At 59.6% G+C, this 17,262-nt stretch overlaps 1 protein-coding gene across 2 annotated transcripts in view; it reads right to left on the reverse strand.

The window, feature by feature from the left end:
* LOC134984338 (oocyte zinc finger protein XlCOF22-like) overlaps positions 1-16,802 on the reverse strand; it is a 45,265-nt gene extending 28,463 nt beyond the window's left edge. For both annotated transcript variants that reach the window (XM_063949940.1, XM_063949939.1), the window contains exon 1: positions 16,607-16,802. The gene's annotated coding sequence lies outside the window, so the exon portion shown is untranslated. The remainder of the gene's footprint in view (positions 1-16,606) is intronic.
* Positions 16,803-17,262: the final 460 nt, after the last annotated feature.

Consider the following 17,262-nt stretch of genomic DNA (forward strand, 5'->3'; position numbering starts at 1 on the left):
GCAGAGGTATACACACGTGGGCATTAGACACAGGTGCAGAGGTATACACACGTGGGCATTATACACAGGTGCAGAGGTATATACACGTGGGCATTATACACAGGTGCAGAGGTATACACACGTGGGCATTATACACAGGTGCAGAGGTATATACACGTGGGCATTATACACAGGTGCAGAGGTATATACACGTGGGCAATATACACAGGTGCAGAGGTATACACACGTGGGCATTATACACAGGTGCAGAGGTATACACACGTGGGCATTATACACAGGTGCAGAGGTATACACACGTGGGCATTATACACAGGTGCAGAGGTATATACACGTGGGCATTATACACAGGTGCAGAGGTATATACACGTGGGCATTATACACAGGTGCAGAGGTATACACACGTGGGCTATATACACAGGTGCAGAGGTATACACACGTGAGCATTATACACAGGTGCAGCGGTATACACACGTGGGCATTATACACAGGTGCAGAGGTATACACACGTGGGCATTAGACACAGGTGCAGAGGTATACACACGTGGGCATTAGACACAGGTGCAGAGGTATATACACGTGGGCTATATACACAGGTGCAGAGGTATACACACGTGGGCATTATACACAGGTGCAGAGGTATACACACGTGGGCATTATACACAGGTGCAGAGGTATACACACGTGGGCATTATACACAGGTGCAGAGGTATATACACGTGGGCATTATACACAGGTGCAGAGGTATATACACGTGGGCATTATACACAGGTGCAGAGGTATACACACGTGGGCATTAGACACAGGTGCAGAGGTATACACACGTGGGCATTAGACACAGGTGCAGAGGTATATACACGTGGGCTATATACACAGGTGCAGAGGTATACACACGTGGGCATTATACACAGGTGCAGAGGTATATACATGTGGGCATTATACACAGGTGCAGAGGTATACACACGTGGGCATTGTACACAGGTGCAGAGGTATACACACGTGGGCATTATACACAGGTGCAGAGGTATATACACGTGGGCATTATACACAGAGGTGCAGAGGTATACACACGTGGGCATTATACACAGGTGCAGAGGTATATACACGTGGGCATTATACACAGGTGCAGAGGTATACACACGTGAGCATTAGACACAGGTGCAGAGGTATACACACGTGGGCATTATACACAGGTGCAGTGGTATATACACGTGGGCATTATACACAGGTGCAGAGGTATACACACGTGGGCATTATACACAGGTGCAGAGGTATATACACGTGGGCATTATACACAGGTGCAGAGGTATACACACGTGGGCATTAGACACAGGTGCAGAGGTATACACACGTGGGCATTATACACAGGTGCAGAGGTATACACACGTGGGCTATATACACAGGTGCAGCGCTATACACACGAGGGCTATATACACAGGTGCAGAGGTATATACACGTGGGCATTATACACAGAGGTGCAGAGGTATACACACGTGGGCATTATACACAGGTGCAGAGGTATATACACGTGGGCATTATACACAGAGGTGCAGAGGTATACACACGTGGGCATTATACACAGGTGCAGAGGTATATACACGTGGGCATTATACACAGGTGCAGAGGTATATACACGTGGGCATTATACACAGGTGCAGAGGTATACACACGTGGGCATTATACACAGGTGCAGTGGTATACACACGTGGGCATTATACACAGGTGCAGAGGTATACACACGTGGGCATTATACACAGGTGCAGCGCTATACACACGTGGGCATTAGACACAGGTACAGAGGTATACACACGTGGGCATTAGACACAGGTGCAGAGGTATACACACGTGGGCATTATACACAGGTGCAGAGGTATATACACGTGGGCATTATACACAGGTGCAGAGGTATACACACGTGGGCATTATACACAGGTGCAGCGGTATATACACAGGTGCAGAGGTATATACACGTGAGCATTATACACAGGTGCAGAGGTATATACACAGGTGCAGAGGTATACACACGTGGGCTATATACACAGGTGCAGAGGTATACACACGTGGGCATTAGACACAGGTGCAGTGGTATATACACGTGGGCTATATACACAGGTGCAGAGGTATACACACGTGGGCATTAGACACAGGTGCAGAGGTATACACACGTGGGCTATATACACAGGTGCAGAGGTATACACACGTGGGCATTAGACACAGGTGCAGTGGTATATACACGTGGGCATTAGACACAGGTGCAGAGGTATACACACGTGGGCATTAGACACAGGTGCAGTGGTATATACACGTGGGCATTATACACAGGTGCAGAGGTATACACACGTGGGCATTAGACACAGGTGCAGTGGTATATACACGTGGGCATTATACACAGGTGCAGAGGTATACACACGTGGGCATTATACACAGGTGCAGAGGTATATACACGTGGGCATTATACACAGGTGCAGAGGTATACACACGTGGGCATTATACACAGGTGCAGAGGTATACACACGTGGGCTATATACACAGGTGCAGTGGTATATACACGTGGGCATTAGACACAGGTGCAGAGGTATACACACGTGGGCATTATACACAGGTGCAGAGGTATACACACGTGGGCATTATACACAGGTGCAGCGGTATATACACGTGGGCATTATACACAGGTGCAGAGGTATACACACGTGGGCATTAGACACAGGTGCAGAGGTATACACACGTGGGCATTATACACAGGTGCAGAGGTATATACACGTGGGCATTAGACACAGGTGCAGTGGTATATACACGTGGGCATTATACACAGGTGCAGAGGTATACACACGTGGGCATTAGACACAGGTGCAGTGGTATATACACGTGGGCAGAGGCACTGCCTCACCTACCACAGAATTTTTACTTCACACTTTTGACTGGAAAAATGATTAGAATAATAGAAAGATTATATTTATATGTTCTTTGTATTTTACATATACTGTATATAGTGAAAACTGGGGCGTATATGTTAGTATGACAGGAAACTGTGACGTGTGCGCATCCTACCCTCACTGATGTGCCTACTGGTCACCTACCCGGCACCCATGTAGCCACCTGACACGCACCCCTCCCCCATGCAGCCACCGGTCACACATCTCACCCTCACTGATGTGCCTACTGGTCACCTACCCCGCACCCATGTAGCCACCTGACACGCACCCCTCCCCCATGCAGCCACCGGTCACACATCTCACCCTCACTGATGTGCCTACTGGTCACCTACCCCGCACCCATGTAGCCACCTGACACGCACCCCTCCCCCATGCAGCCACCGGTCACACATCTCACCCTCACTGATGTGCCTACTGGTCACCTACCCCGCACCCATGTAGCCACCTGACACGCACCCCTCCCCCATGCAGCCACCGGTCACACATCTCACCCTCACTGATGTGCCTACTGGTCACCTACCCCGCACCCAAGTAGCCACCTGACACGCACCCCTCCCCCATGCAGCCACCGGTCACACATCTCACCCTCACTGATGTGCCTACTGGTCACCTACCCCGCACCCATGTAGCCACCTGACACGCACCCCTCCCCCATGCAACCACCGGTCACACATCTCACCCTCACTGATGTGCCTACTGGTCACCTACCCCGCACCCATGTAGCCACCTGACACGCACCCCTCCCCCATGCAGCCACCGGTCACACATCTCACCCTCACTGATGTGCCTACTGGTCACCTACCCCGCACCCAAGTAGCCACCTGACACGCACCCCTCCCCCATGCAGCCACCGGTCACACATCTCACCCTCACTGATGTGCCTACTGGTCACCTACCCCGCACCCATGTAGCCACCTGACACGCACCCCTCCCCCATGCAGCCACCGGTCACACATCCCACCCTCACTGATGTGCCTACTGGTCACCTACCCCGCACCCATGTAGCCACCTGACACGCACCCCTCCCCCATGCAGCCACCGGTCACACATCCCACCCTCACTGATGTGCCTACTGGTCACCTACCCCGCACCCATGTAGCCACCTGACACGCACCCCTCCCCCATGCAGCCACCGGTCACACATCTCACCCTCACTGATGTGCCTACTGGTCACCTACCCCGCACCCATGTAGCCACCTGACACGCACCCCTCCCCCATGCAGCCACCGGTCACACATCTCACCCTCACTGATGTGCCTACTGGTCACCTACCCTGCACCCATGTAGCCACCTGACACGCACCCCTCCCCCATGCAACCACCGGTCACACATCCCACCCTCACTGATGTGCCTACTGGTCACCTACCCCGCACCCATGTAGCCACCTGACACGCACCCCTCCCCCATGCAACCACCGGTCACACATCCCACCCTCACTGATGTGCCTACTGGTCACCTACCCCGCACCCATGTAGCCACCTGACACGCACCCCTCCCCCATGCAGCCACCGGTCACACATCTCACCCTCACTGATGTGCCTACTGGTCACCTACCCCGCACCCATGTAGCTACCTGACACGCAACCCTCCCCCATGCAGCCACCGGTCACACATCTCACCCTCACTGATGTGCCTACTGGTCACCTACCCCGCACCTATGCAGCCACCTGACACGCAACCCTCCCCCATGCAACCACCGGTCACACATCTCACCCTCACTGATGTGCCTACTGGTCACCTACCCCGCACCCATGTAGCCACCTGACACGCACCCCTCCCCCATGCAACCACCGGTCACACATCCCACCCTCACTGATGTGCCTACTGGTCACCTACCCCGCACCCATGTAGCCACCTGACACGCACCCCTCCCCCATGCAACCACCGGTCACACATCCCACCCTCACTGATGTGCCTACTGGTCACCTACCCCGCACCCATGTAGCCACCTGACACGCAACCCTCCCCCATGCAGCCACCGGTCACACATCTCACCCTCACTGATGTGCCTACTGGTCACCTACCCCGCACCTATGCAGCCACCTGACACGCAACCCTCCCCCATGCAACCACCGGTCACACATCTCACCCTCACTGATGTGCCTACTGGTCACCTACCCCGCACCCATGTAGCCACCTGACACGCACCCCTCCCCCATGCAACCACCGGTCACACATCTCACCCTCACTGATGTGCCTACTGGTCACCTACCCCGCACCCATGTAGCCACCTGACACGCACCCCTCCCCCATGCAACCACCGGTCACACATCCCACCCTCACTGATGTGCCTACTGGTCACCTACCCCGCACCCATGTAGCCACCTGACACGCACCCCTCCCCCATGCAGCCACCGGTCACACATCTCACCCTCACTGATGTGCCTACTGGTCACCTACCCCGCACCCATGTAGCTACCTGACACGCAACCCTCCCCCATGCAGCCACCGGTCACACATCTCACCCTCACTGATGTGCCTACTGGTCACCTACCCCGCACCCATGTAGCCACCTGACACGCACCCCTCCCCCATGCAGCCACCGGTCACACATCTCACCCTCACTGATGTACCTACTGGTCACCTACCCTGCACCTATGCAGCCACCTGACACGCACCCCTCCCCATGCAGCCACCGGTCACACATCTCACCCTCACTGATGTGCCTACTGGTCACCTACCCCGCACCCATGTAGCTACCTGACACGCAACCCTCCCCCATGCAGCCACCGGTCACACATCTCACCCTCACTGATGTGCCTACTGGTCACCTACCCCGCACCCATGTAGCCACCTGACACGCACCCCTCCCCCATGCAGCCACCGGTCACACATCCCACCCTCACTGATGTGCCTACTGGTCACCTACCCCGCACCCATGTAGCCACCTGACACGCACCCCTCCCCCATGCAGCCACCGGTCACACATCTCACCCTCACTGATGTGCCTACTGGTCACCTACCCCGCACCTATGCAGCCACCTGACACGCAACCCTCCCCCATGCAGCCACCGGTCACACATCTCACCCTCACTGATGTGCCTACTGGTCACCTACCCTGCACCTATGCAGCCACCTGACACGCACCCCTCCCCCATGCAACCACCGGTCACACATCTCATCCTCACTGATGTGCCTACTGGTCACCTACCCCGCACCCATGTAGCTACCTGACACGCACCCCTCCCCCATGCAGCCACCGGTCACACATCCCACCCTCACTGATGTGCCTACTGGTCACCTACCCCGCACCCATGTAGCCACCTGACACGCACCCCTCCCCCATGCAGCCACCGGTCACACATCCCACCCTCACTGATGTGCCTACTGGTCACCTACCCCGCACCCATGTAGCCACCTGACACGCACCCCTCCCCCATGCAACCACCGGTCACACATCCCACCCTCACTGATGTGCCTACTGGTCACCTACCCCGCACCCATGTAGCCACCTGACACGCACCCCTCCCCCATGCAACCACCGGTCACACATCCCACCCTCACTGATGTGCCTACTGGTCACCTACCCCGCACCCATGTAGCCACCTGACACGCACCCCTCCCCCATGCAGCCACCGGTCACACATCTCACCCTCACTGATGTGCCTACTGGTCACCTACCCCGCACCTATGCAGCCACCTGACACGCAACCCTCCCCCATGCAGCCACCGGTCACACATCTCACCCTCACTGATGTGCCTACTGGTCACCTACCCTGCACCTATGCAGCCACCTGACACGCACCCCTCCCCCATGCAGCCACCGGTCACACATCTCACCCTCACTGATGTGCCTACTGGTCACCTACCCCGCACCTATGTAGCCACCTGACACGCACCCCTCCCCCATGCAGCCACCGGTCACACATCTCATCCTCACTGATGTGCCTACTGGTCACCTACCCCGCACCCATGTAGCTACCTGACACGCACCCCTCCCCCATGCAGCCACCGGTCACACATCCCACCCTCACTGATGTGCCTACTGGTCACCTACCCCGCACCCATGTAGCCACCTGACACGCACCCCTCCCCCATGCAGCCACCGGTCACACATCCCACCCTCACTGATGTGCCTACTGGTCACCTACCCCGCACCCATGTAGCCACCTGACACGCACCCCTCCCCCATGCAACCACCGGTCACACATCCCACCCTCACTGATGTGCCTACTGGTCACCTACCCCGCACCCATGTAGCCACCTGACACGCACCCCTCCCCCATGCAGCCACCGGTCACACATCTCACCCTCACTGATGTGCCTACTGGTCACCTACCCTGCACCTATGCAGCCACCTGACACGCACCCCTCCCCCATGCAACCACCGGTCACACATCCCACCCTCACTGATGTGCCTACTGGTCACCTACCCTGCACCTATGCAGCCACCTGACACGCACCCCTCCCCCATGCAACCACCGGTCACACATCCCACCCTCACTGATGTGCCTACTGGTCACCTACCCCGCACCCATGTAGCCACCTGACACGCACCCCTCCCCCATGCAGCCACCGGTCACACATCTCACCCTCACTGATGTGCCTACTGGTCACCTACCCCGCACCCATGTAGCCACCTGACACGCACCCCTTCCCCATGCAACCACCGGTCACACATCCCACCCTCACTGATGTGCCTACTGGTCACCTACCCCGCACCCATGTAGCCACCTGACACGCACCCCTCCCCCATGCAGCCACCGGTCACACATCTCACCCTCACTGATGTGCCTACTGGTCACCTACCCCGCACCCATGTAGCTACCTGACACGCAACCCTCCCCCATGCAGCCACCGGTCACACATCTCACCCTCACTGATGTGCCTACTGGTCACCTACCCCGCACCCATGTAGCCACCTGACACGCACCCCTCCCCCATGCAGCCACCGGTCACACATCTCACCCTCACTGATGTGCCTACTGGTCACCTACCCCGCACCCAAGTAGCCACCTGACACGCACCCCTCCCCCATGCAGCCACCGGTCACACATCTCACCCTCACTGATGTGCCTACTGGTCACCTACCCCGCACCCATGTAGCCACCTGACACGCACCCCTCCCCCATGCAGCCACCGGTCACACATCTCACCCTCACTGATGTGCCTACTGGTCACCTACCCCGCACCCATGTAGCCACCTGACACGCACCCCTCCCCCATGCAACCACCGGTCACACATCCCACCCTCACTGATGTGCCTACTGGTCACCTACCCCGCACCCATGTAGCCACCTGACACGCACCCCTCCCCCATGCAGCCACCGGTCACACATCTCACCCTCACTGATGTGCTTACTGGTCACCTACCCCGCACCCATGTAGCTACCTGACACGCAACCCTCCCCCATGCAGCCACCGGTCACACATCTCACCCTCACTGATGTGCCTACTGGTCACCTACCCTGCAGCCATGTAGCCACCTGACACGCACCCCTCCCCCATGCAACCACCGGTCACACATCCCACCCTCACTGATGTGCCTACTGGTCACCTACCCCGCACCCATGTAGCCACCTGACACGCACTCCTCCCCCATGCAGCCACCGGTCACACATCACACCCTCACTGATGTGCCTACTGGTCACCTACCCCGCACCCATGTAGCCACCTGACACGCACCCCTCCCCCATGCAGCCACCGGTCACACATCTCACCCTCACTGATGTGCCTACTGGTCACCTACCCCGCACCCATGTAGCCACCTGACACGCAACCCTCCCCCATGCAGCCACCGGTCACACATCTCACCCTCACTGATGTGCCTACTGGTCACCTACCCCGCACCCATGTAGCCACCTGACACGCACCCCTCCCCCATGCAGCCACCGGTCACACATCTCATCCTCACTGATGTGCCTACTGGTCACCTACCCCGCACCCATGTAGCCACCTGACACGCACCCCTCCCCCATGCAGCCACCGGTCACACATCTCACCCTCACTGATGTGCCTACTGGTCACCTACCCTGCACCTATGCAGCCACCTGACACGCACCCCTCCCCCATGCAACCACCGGTCACACATCTCACCCTCACTGATGTGCCTACTGGTCACCTACCCCGCACCCATGTAGCCACCTGACACGCACCCCTCCCCCATGCAGCCACCGGTCACACATCTCATCCTCACTGATGTGCCTACTGGTCACCTACCCCGCACCCATGTAGCCACCTGACACGCACCCCTCCCCCATGCAGCCACCGGTCACACATCTCACCCTCACTGATGTGCCTACTGGTCACCTACCCTGCACCTATGCAGCCACCTGACACGCACCCCTCCCCCATGCAACCACCGGTCACACATCCCACCCTCACTGATGTGCCTACTGGTCACCTACCCCGCACCCATGTAGCCACCTGACACGCACCCCTCCCCCATGCAACCACCGGTCACACATCCCACCCTCACTGATGTGCCTACTGGTCACCTACCCCGCACCCATGTAGCCACCTGACACGCACCCCTCCCCCATGCAGCCACCGGTCACACATCTCACCCTCACTGATGTGCCTACTGGTCACCTACCCCGCACCCATGTAGCCACCTGACACGCACCCCTCCCCCATGCAGCCACCGGTCACACATCTCACCCTCACTGATGTGCCTACTGGTCACCTACCCCGCACCCATGTAGCTACCTGACACGCAACCCTCCCCCATGCAGCCACCGGTCACACATCTCACCCTCACTGATGTGCCTACTGGTCACCTACCCCGCACCCATGTAGCCACCTGACACGCACTCCTCCCCCATGCAGCCACCGGTCACACATCACACCCTCACTGATGTGCCTACTGGTCACCTACCCCGCACCCATGTAGCCACCTGACACGCACCCCTCCCCCATGCAGCCACCGGTCACACATCTCACCCTCACTGATGTGCCTACTGGTCACCTACCCCGCACCCATGTAGCCACCTGACACGCACCCCTCCCCCATGCAGCCACCGGTCACACATCTCATCCTCACTGATGTGCCTACTGGTCACCTACCCCGCACCCATGTAGCCACCTGACACGCACCCCTCCCCCATGCAGCCACCGGTCACACATCTCACCCTCACTGATGTGCCTACTGGTCACCTACCCTGCACCTATGCAGCCACCTGACACGCACCCCTCCCCCATGCAACCACCGGTCACACATCTCACCCTCACTGATGTGCCTACTGGTCACCTACCCCGCACCCATGTAGCCACCTGACACGCACCCCTCCCCCATGCAGCCACCGGTCACACATCTCACCCTCACTGATGTGCCTACTGGTCACCTACCCTGCACCTATGCAGCCACCTGACACGCACCCCTCCCCCATGCAACCACCGGTCACACATCTCACCCTCACTGATGTGCCTACTGGTCACCTACCCCGCACCCATGTAGCCACCTGACACGCACCCCTCCCCCATGCAGCCACCGGTCACACATCTCATCCTCACTGATGTGCCTACTGGTCACCTACCCCGCACCCATGTAGCTACCTGACACGCACCCCTCCCCCATGCAACCACCGGTCACACATCTCACCCTCACTGATGTGCCTACTGGTCACCTACCCCGCACCCATGTAGCCACCTGACACGCACCCCTCCCCCATGCAGCCACCGGTCACACATCTCACCCTCACTGATGTGCCTACTGGTCACCTACCCTGCACCTATGCAGCCACCTGACACGCACCCCTCCCCCATGCAACCACCGGTCACACATCCCACCCTCACTGATGTGCCTACTGGTCACCTACCCCGCACCCATGTAGCCACCTGACACGCACCCCTCCCCCATGCAGCCACCGGTCACACATCTCACCCTCACTGATGTGCCTACTGGTCACCTACCCCGCACCCATGTAGCCACCTGACACGCACCCCTCCCCCATGCAGCCACCGGTCACACATCTCATCCTCACTGATGTGCCTACTGGTCACCTACCCCGCACCCATGTAGCCACCTGACACGCACCCCTCCCCCATGCAACCACCGGTCACACATCTCACCCTCACTGATGTGCCTACTGGTCACCTACCCCGCACCCATGTAGCCACCTGACACGCACCCCTCCCCCATGCAGCCACCGGTCACACATCTCACCCTCACTGATGTGCCTACTGGTCACCTACCCCGCACCCATGTAGCCACCTGACACGCACCCCTCCCCCATGCAGCCACCGGTCACACATCCCACCCTCACTGATGTGCCTACTGGTCACCTACCCTGCACCTATGCAGCCACCTGACACGCACCCCTCCCCCATGCAACCACCGGTCACACATCCCACCCTCACTGATATGCCTACTGGTCACCTACCCCGCACCCATGTAGCCACCTGACACGCACCCCTCCCCCATGCAGCCACCGGTCACACATCCCACCCTCACTGATGTGCCTACTGGTCACGCCCCCTCCCCCATGCAGCCACCGGTCACGCCCCCTCCCCCATGCAGCCACCGGCCACGCCCTTTCCCCCATGCAGCCACCGGCCACGCCCCCTCCCCCATGCAGCCACCGGTCACGCCCCCCCTCCCCCATGCAGCCACCGGTCACGCCCCCCTCCCCCATGCAGCCACCGGTCACGCCCCCCTCCCCCATGCAGCCACCGGTCACGCCCCCCTCCCCCATGCAGCCACCGGTCACGCCCCCCTCCCCCATGCAGCCACCGGTCACGCCCCCTCCCCCATGCAGCCACCGGTCACGCCCCCTCCCCCATGCAGCCACCGGTCACGCCCCCCTCCCCCATGCAGCCACCGGTCACGCCCCCTCCCCCATGCATCCACCGGTCAGGCACCCCTCCCCCATGCAGCCACCGGTCACACCCCCCTCCCCCATGCAGCCACCGGTCACACATCCCACCCTCACTAATGTGCCCACTGGTCACACACCCCACCCCCATGCAGCTACAATCACACATCCCACCCTCACTATGCTGTGCCTGCTGGTTATACCCCAATGCAGCCACCGGTCACGCAACCTCACCCCCATGCAGCCACCGGTCACGCAACCTCACCCCCATGCAGCCACCGGTCACGCAACCTCACCCCCATGCAGCCACAGGTCACGCAACCTCACCCCCATGCAGCCACCGGTCACGCAACCTCACCCCCATGCAGCCACCGGTCACGCAACCTCACCCCCATGCAGCCACCGGTCACGCAACTCCTCCCCCATGCAGCTGCCGGTCACGCCGACAGGTGACGGCCAGGGGAGGGGGGCGACAGGTGACGGCCAGGGGGGACGGACGACGACAGGTGACAGCTGGGGGGGGGGGGGGGGACAGGTGACGGTCGGGGGGGGCGCCAGGTGACACGGCAGGTGATGAAAAGGGGGTGGCAGGAGAGGAAGATGTGTCAGGGTACAGCCAGGCAGATGCAGGAGAGGCAGGTGATGAGTAGGGGGCTGCAGGTGAGGCAGCAGGGTGCAAGCAGGAGAGCCAGGTGACGGACATGTGGGTGGCAGGAGATGCAGGTGGTGGAGGATGATGGGCAGGGGGTGGTAGAAGAGGCAATGGAGGAAAGGTACAGGCAGAGAGGCACAGGTAAGACAGGCGGTGGCAGGTGAAAGACAGCGGGTGGTAGTAGAGGCAGGTTACAGGCAGGAAAGTGGCAGGTGATGGGCAGGGGGGTGGTAGGAGAGGCAGGGGGTGGTAGGAGAGGCAGGGGGTGGCAGGTGACAGACAGGGGGTGGTAGGAGAGGCAGGTGGTGGCAGGTGATGGGCAGGGGGTGGTAGGAGAGGCAGGTGACAGACAGGGGGTGGTAGGAGAGGCAGGGGGCAGCAGGAGTGTCAGGCAACTGGCAAGCGGCTGCAGATGACTGGCAGGGTACAGGACAGGGTGGTATGTGGTGGCAAGAGAGGTGGGTGATAGACGGGGTGGCAGGGGTGTGGTAGAGGCAGGTGACAGACAGGGGGTGGTAGTAGAGGCAGGTTACAGGCAGGAAAGTGGCAGATGATGGGCAGGGGGGTGGTAGGAGAAGCAGGTCGTGGCAGGTGACCGACAGGGTGGTAGGAGAGGCAGGGGGCAGCAGGAGTGCCAGGCGACTGGCAGGGTACAGGAAGAGGGCGGCAGGGTTCAGGACAGGTTGGTAGGGTATAGACTGAGGACGGCAGGTGACAGATGGGGTGGCAGGAGCGGTGGGTGACAGGCAGTGGGTGGCAGGGTACAGGCAGTGGGTGGAAGGAGAGTGGGTGACAGGCAGCGGGTGGCAGGGTAGAGGCAAGGTGTGGCAGGAGAGGTGGGTGACATACAGGGAGTGGCAGATGACATGCAACGGATGGCATGAGAGGTGGGTGACATGCAGGGGGTTGCAGGAGAGGCAGGTGACATACAGGGAGTGGCAGATGACAGGCAGTGGATGGCATGAGAAGTGGGTGACAGACAGGGGGTGGTAAGGTACAGGACGGGGTGGTAGGGTATAGACTGGGGGCAGCAAGAGAGGCAGGTGGCAGACGGGGTGGCAGGGTACAGGCAGGGGTTGGCAGGAGCGGTGGGTGACAGGCAGTGGGTGGCAGATGACATGCAGGGGGTGGCATGAGAGGTGGGTGACAGGCAGGGGCGTCAGCAGAGGCGGGTGACATACAGGGAGTAACAGATGACAGGCAGGGGATGGCATGAGAGGTGGGTGACAGGCAGGAGTGGCAGGGTAGAGGCAGGGGGTGGCAGGAGAGGCGGGTGACAGACAGGGTGGTAAGGTACAGGCAGTTGGTAGCAGGTGACAAGCAGGGGGCAGCAGGTGAGAGGGCATTAGGAGAATGTGAGGGGTAGCAGCTGAGGGGGCATTAGGAGAATGTCAGGGGCAGCAGCTGAGGGGGCATTAGGAGAATGTCAGGGGCAGCAGGTGAGGGGGCATTAGGAGAATGCAGGGGCAGCAGCTGAGGGGGCATTAGGAGAATGCAGGGGCAGCAGCTGAGGGGGCATTAGGAGAATGCAGGGGCAGCAGCTGAGGGGGCATTAGGAGAATGCAGGGGCAGCAGCTGAGGGGTATTAGGAAAGGATGGGGCAGGATAGGGGGTATTAGGAGAGGATGGGGCAGGATAGGGGGTATTAGGAGAGGATTGGGCAGGATAGGGGGTATTAGGAGAGGATTGGGCAGGATAGGGGGCATTAGGAGAGGATTGGGCAGGATAGGGGGCATTAGGAGAGGATGGGGCAGGATAGGGGGTATTAGGAGAGGATGGGGCAGGATAGGGGGTATTAGGAGAGGTGGGGCAGGAGAGGCGGTATTAGGAGAGGTTGGGGGCATTAGGAGAGGATGGGGCAGGATAGGGGGTATTATGAGAGATTGGGGGCAGGAGAGGGGGTATTAGGAGAGGTGGGGGCAGGAGAGGGGGCATTAGGAGAGGTGGGGCAGGAGAGGGGGTATTAGGAGAGGTGGGGCAGGAGAGGGGGTATTAGGAGAGGTGGGGGCAGGAGAGGGGGCATTAGGAGAGGTGGGGGCAGGAGAGGGGGCATTAGGAGAGGTGGGTGGGGCAGGAGAGGGGGTATTAGGAGAGGTTGGGGCAGGAGAGGGGGTATTAGGAGAGGTTGGGGGCAGGAGAGGGGGTATTAGGAGAGGTTGGGGGCAGGAGAGGGGGTATTAGGAGAGGTTGGGGGCAGGAGAGGGGGTATTAGGAGAGGTTGGGGGCAGGAGAGGGGGTATTAGGAGAGGTTGGGGGCAGGAGAGGGGGTATTAGGAGAGGTTGGGGGCAGGAGAGGGGGTATTAGGAGAGGTTGGGGGCAGGAGAGGGGGTATTAGGAGAGGTTGGGGGCAGGAGAGGGGGTATTAGGAGAGGTTGGGGGCAGGAGAGGGGGTATTAGGAGAGGGGGTATTAGGAGAGGTTGGGGGCAGGAGAGGGGGTATTAGAAGAGGTTGGGGCAGGAGAGGGGGTATTAGGAGAGGATGGGGGCAGGAGAGGAGGTATTAGGAGAGGTTGGGGCAGGAGAGGGGGTATTAGGAGAGGTGGGGGCAGGAGAGGAGGTATTAGGAGAGGTTGGGGCAGGAGAGGAGGTATTAGGAGAGGTTGGGGCAGGAGAGGGGGTATTAGGAGAGGTGGGGGCAGGAGAGGGGGTATTAGGAGAGGTTGGGGGCAGGAGAGGGGGTATTAGGAGAGGTTGGGGGCAGGAGAGGGGGTATTAGGAGAGGTTGGGGGCAGGAGAGGGGGTATTAGGAGAGGTTGGGGGCAGGAGAGGGGGTATTAGGAGAGGTGGGGGCAGGAGAGGGGGTATTAGGAGAGGTGGGGGCAGGAGAGGGGGTATTAGGAGAGGATGGGGGCAGGAGGGGGGTATTAGGAGGGTTGAGGCAGGAGAGGGGGTATTAGGAGAGGATGGGGGCAGGAGAGGGGGTATTAGGAGAGATTGGGGGCAGGAGAGGGGGTATTAGGAGAGGTTGGGGGCAGGAGAGGGGGTATTAGGAGAGGTGGGGGCAGGAGAGGGGGTATTTGGAGAGGATGGGGGCAGGAGAGGGGGTATTAGGAGAGGTTGGGGCAGGAGAGGGGGTATTAGGAGAGATTGTGGGCAGGAGAGGGGGTATTAGGAGAGGTGGGGGCAGGAGAGGGGGTATTTGGAGAGGTGGGGGCAGGAGAGGGGGTATTTGGAGAGGATGGGGGCAGGAGAGGGGGTATTAGGAGAGGTGGGGGCAGGAGAGGGGGTATTAGGAGAGGATGGGGGCAGGAGGGGTGTATTAGGAGGGTTGAGGCAGGAGAGGGGGTATTAGGAGAGGATGGGGGCAGGAGAGGGGGTATTAGGAGAGATTGGGGGCAGGAGAGGGGGTATTAGGAGAGGTTGGGGGCAGGAGAGGGGGTATTAGGAGAGGTGGGGGCAGGAGAGGGGGTATTTGGAGAGGATGGGGGCAGGAGAGGGGGTATTAGGAGAGGTTGGGGCAGGAGAGGGGGTATTAGGAGAGAATGGGGGCAGGAGAGGGGGTAATAGGAGAGGATGGGGGCAGGAGAGGGGGTATTAGGAGAGGATGGGGGCAGGAGAGGGGGTATTAGGAGAGGATGGGGCAGGAGAGGGGGTATTAGGAGAGGTGGGGGCAGGAGAGGGGGTATTAGGAGAGGTGGGGGCAGGAGAGGGGGTATTTGGAGAGGTGGGGGCAGGAGAGGGGGTATTTGGAGAGGATGGGGGCAGGAGAGGGGGTATTAGGAGAGGTTGGGGCAGGAGAGGGGGTATTAGGAGAGGATGGGGGCAGGAGAGAGGGTATTAGGAGAGGATGGGGGCAGGAGAGGGGGTATTAGGAGAGGATGGGGGCAGGAGAAGGGGTATTAGGAGAGGATGGGGCAGGAGAGGGGGTATTAGGAGAGGTGGGGGCAGGAGAGGGGGTATTAGGAGAGGTTGGGGCAGGAGAGGGGGTATTAGGAGAGGTTGGGGCAGGAGAGGGGGTATTAGGAGAGGTGGGGGCAGGAGAGGGGGTATTAGGAGAGGTTGGGGGTATTAGGAGAGGATGGGGGCAGGAGAGGGGGTATTAGGAGAGGTGGGGGGCAGGAGAGGGGGTATTAGGAGAGGATGGGGGCAGGAGAGGGGGTAATAGGAGAGGATGGGGGCAGGAGAGGGGGTAATAGGAGAGGATGGGGGCAGGAGAGGGGGTATTAGGAGAGGATGGGGGCAGGAGAGGGGGTATTAGGAGAGGATGGGGCAGGAGAGGGGGTATTAGGAGAGGTGGGGGCAGGAGACAGGTGGGATGAGGGAACATTACCTTGAGGATGAGGCGGAAGTAGCTCACACCATCACCCTGGCCTGGACGGAGGAATGTGTACCGGAAGTGCGCGGGACAGAATTTTCGTGGGATCGTCAGCATAACGCATGGGACCACGGTAACTCGGCAACCAGGAGCAGCCCCGCCTACTCACTGCTCATAGGCCGCAGCCTCCAGTCACAGCTAAACACAGCCCCGCCCTTACTCCCTCTTCTTATAGGTCGCAATACTCCGTCGCTCATTTACCTCTAGCCCCGCCCACTCCCTGCCCATTGGACGCAGCGGCTCGTCACACAAGAACCGCACTCTGCCCGTCCACTCTCCTGTCCATTGGCCGCGGCCACTCTCATCATGGAACGCACAATCCGGAAGGTGGAACGCACAGGCAGGAAGTAGGGCATGATTGACAAAGGCTGCTTACTGGTTACTGGCCTCTCCCCTCCTTCACCCCGCCTACAGCCCCGCCCTCTGTATTTACAATAGCCATACATGTCCTCAATGCAGGATGCCGGCGGCCATTTTCCTGTAGACCAGTCCGGCAGCAGCAATAGGTTCCCTGGCCGTGTAGTGACGTCAGGAGCGGCGGCCATTTTCCCCTGGTCTGAGCTCCGCCTTCCTTCTATCATTCCCACAAGGCAGCAGGAGCAGAGAGCAGC

The sequence above is a fragment of the Pseudophryne corroboree genome (genome assembly GCF_028390025.1).
Source record: "Pseudophryne corroboree isolate aPseCor3 chromosome 3 unlocalized genomic scaffold, aPseCor3.hap2 SUPER_3_unloc_5, whole genome shotgun sequence".
NCBI lineage: Eukaryota > Metazoa > Chordata > Amphibia > Anura > Myobatrachidae > Pseudophryne > Pseudophryne corroboree.